The 3,114-nt window shown below is 55.7% G+C and overlaps 1 protein-coding gene across 1 annotated transcript in view; it reads right to left on the minus strand.

Annotated features, from left to right (window-relative positions):
* NRG2 (neuregulin 2) overlaps positions 1 to 3,114 on the minus strand; it is a 72,230-nt gene that overhangs the window by 591 nt on the left and 68,525 nt on the right.

The following is a 3,114-nucleotide window of genomic DNA, read 5'->3' on the forward strand; positions in this document are numbered from 1 at the left end:
GGCGCCGCTGCTTTTGGTTGGAGGCACAGCTGGAGCCGTGCTTCCGATCCAGCTGAACCCGTGGTGCGGGAGCGACCCCGCTGCCTGCCAGCGCTCTGCTTCCTCCATTCCGCGGCGCACATGCTATGCCCTCCTAAGCGGGGAATTGTGCTTCTGTTCCTTTCTGCTGTCTGTGGTCCAATGATTTACTGTTGTGCTAGAAGTGATTCCTCTGCATTTCCACGCCATGACTGTCCTCCCACACTCTATTTATTTATTTCACTCTTCGGTTTGGTCCTTTATCTCAGATTGCTTTCCTTTCCCCGAGGTGCATTCACAGTAACCAAGTTCCCGTTTTGAAGGATCTTGTAGCTGCTAATTACAGTCATTTATTGTTTATATTTTGCAGCATTTTTTTAAACAGACAAAATAGGATTTATTTGGACCTGCAACGTTTGAGAGCCTATGGACTACTGTTCTCCATAATGGTTCATGACACTAAAAACCTCTGCCCAACTTTGTCACCTCTTCTCTTATCTCTGTTTCTTTGTACAGTTTGATAGTTTATTTGAAATGATGCACTAAGAATCATGTAAAAAAGATTAACAATAAAGCTGAACCTGTTGGTAAAGAGAATCGGTCTGAAGTACAGTTCCGCTGTGTGCTGGATCGGTCCCAGATTTCATGGCAATAGGTGGCCGGGCGGATGCAGATTTCCACCAGCATCCGCCGCGTGAAAGCCAGTTCCCTATGGGCAGAGAGCACCAGAAAATGGCAATGCCTTTCCACAAGAGGGGCACCGGCCCGCCCATCCTCCTCCATGCCGAAAGCACTGGCCTGCCCATGCTTTGGATGGGTGGCTCGCCCATGGAGCCGGTGTGCACAAATGGGCTTTGGGAACACATTCAGGTGACTCTTCCCGCTGTCTGGTACCTCCCAGGTCTGTCCATCCATGTGCAGCCCAGGGGTTTACAGGAGGAGAAAGATACCAACATCTGCATTGGTGGTTGGAGATGTCCTGGGAACTGTTTCCGGGGGAGCCCATGGCTATGCCGAGTGTCGCGGCTGTTCCTCCAGGGCATCATGTGCTGCCCTGTGTCAGGTACTGCACAGACATCCCTTGCTCTGAAGACCTCCGTGCTGCTGCTGCTCATACAAAGTTCCCAATGCCCAGACTCACTCAGTGGAAGCCTGGGGGAAAGCCAGGCCCTGCTCTTGCTCTCCAAGTCGCAGGTAATATTTTGTACCTCAGCCTGTCCTTTCTGACCATCCCCCCCAGCAGACAGTGACACCTTCAGTGCATTTGAGGAAGCCACCAAGAACAGCTCAGTCCCCAGTGCTGAAGGTGCCAGGCTGCCACCCTCAGTCGGGAGAAAGTTGCAGGGAAAAGCAGGATCTTGCAAAATCTCCTCTGGGCACCAGGCAAGGGCCTCAGAGCCGTGAGACACCCCCCAATGGATGTGGAGGGGGGTGGCAGCCGGCATTAAGCAGCAAGACAGCTAAGAGACTTAAACTTGCATTTATTGACAACCAGCAGCTCGCCCTGATGCACAAATACTGATCCCGGCGTGTATGCATGTGCAGGTGTGGTGAGCATCTTACCCACAAGAGTCATAGAATCACAGAATCACAGAATCATTTGGGTTGGCAAAGCCCTTTAAGCTCCCCCAGCCCAACCGCTCCCCTACCCCTGCCATCCCACCCCCAAACCCTGGCCCTCAGCACCGCCTCTGCCTGGCTGTTAAATCCCCCCAGGGCTGGGGACTCGACCCCTTCCCTGGGCAGCCCCTTCCAGCCCCTGACAGCCCCAAGGGGAAGGAATTGTTCCCCATGCCCAACCTCACCCTGCCCTGGCACAACTTGAGGCCGGTGCCCCTCGTCCCATCGCCCCTTCCCTGGGAGCAGAGCCCGACCCCCCCGGCTCCCCCAGCCGCTCCCCAGCAGCCTGGGGCTCCAAAGACAGCACTGAGAACACCCCAAAATGCCTTGTTTGACAAACCCGCAGCCTCAGCTTGTGGCCAGAAAGAAAAAGCCTTTTTAATCCTTCTTTCCCTCCCTGGACGTGAAGGGCTCAGCCACCCACCACTAAGAGAGAAGAAGAGCATCTCAGAGGAATTAAGCAGCCACATCTTTTTCTCCTCCTGGAGGTACCGGAATGGAACCTCTGGCACAGCCCCAGCCTCCCGCATCCCCTGACGGTGCTGCTTCAGCCTGACCTCCCTGCCAGGCCCCTTCTCCGGGACACAGCCTGACACCAAATTCCTTTTAGAGTGACTTTTTTGGTGGGGAGGCTTTGCAATCCCAAAGCCAGGATCCGACGCTCCTCTCCTGCTCGTGCCGCCCCATCTGTGCCAGCACAGCGATTCCCTCCCCTCGGGAAGGGCAGCAAAGGCATCGTGCGTGTGGAGCAGAGCTGCCCGGAGGCTTTGGTGGCTCCCCCCACTTGTGAAAACTGCTGTACAATATTTATGGCCAAACCCTAGGAATACAGATGGCTGGAAATGGGGTGTGTGTGTCTGTGTGTCTAAAAATAAACCAGCCAGGGAAAAGGGGGAGAGATACAGGCTTTCTTCAGAGGCACTTGGAGAGAAAATTGAGGTAGTGTAACTGCCTCCAAATATAGAACACAATTATGGGAATCAAGGGGCATTTTGAGCAAATCACCACAAGAAATCACGAGGCTGCCACAGCTCAGAGCAGGCGGTGTCTCAGCAGATGCAGAGCATCACAGGTCCCTGCAAACCACGGAGCAGTGAAACACCCCCCGTGCAGGGCAGCACGGGGCCAACCCAGCTCCTTCCGAGGGTCCTGGAGAGCAGACGGTGGCGCTGGTGCCTGGCCTGGGTTGGCTGCACTGAGCACACCCCAGGGTTCGGCCACGCCACCGCGCTGCACCCCAGCCCAGAGCGTGGCCGCAGGAGCCCCAGGGGCTGCAGCCTTGTAATGCAGATGCTGCTGTGACAGCCCCAGGTGGACTTAGAATCAGGGAATGCTTTGGGTGGGAAGGAACCCCTAGAGGCCACCCAGCCCAACCCCCCTGCAGGAGCAGGGACACCTTGAACCACATCAGGTTGCTCACAGCCCCGTCCAACCTGGCCTGGAATGTTCCCAGGGATGGGGCCTCCACCCCCTCTC

Source organism: Egretta garzetta, unplaced genomic scaffold (assembly GCF_000687185.1).
Source record: "Egretta garzetta isolate BGI_Z169 unplaced genomic scaffold, ASM68718v1 scaffold692, whole genome shotgun sequence".
NCBI classification, from domain to species: domain Eukaryota; kingdom Metazoa; phylum Chordata; class Aves; order Pelecaniformes; family Ardeidae; genus Egretta; species Egretta garzetta.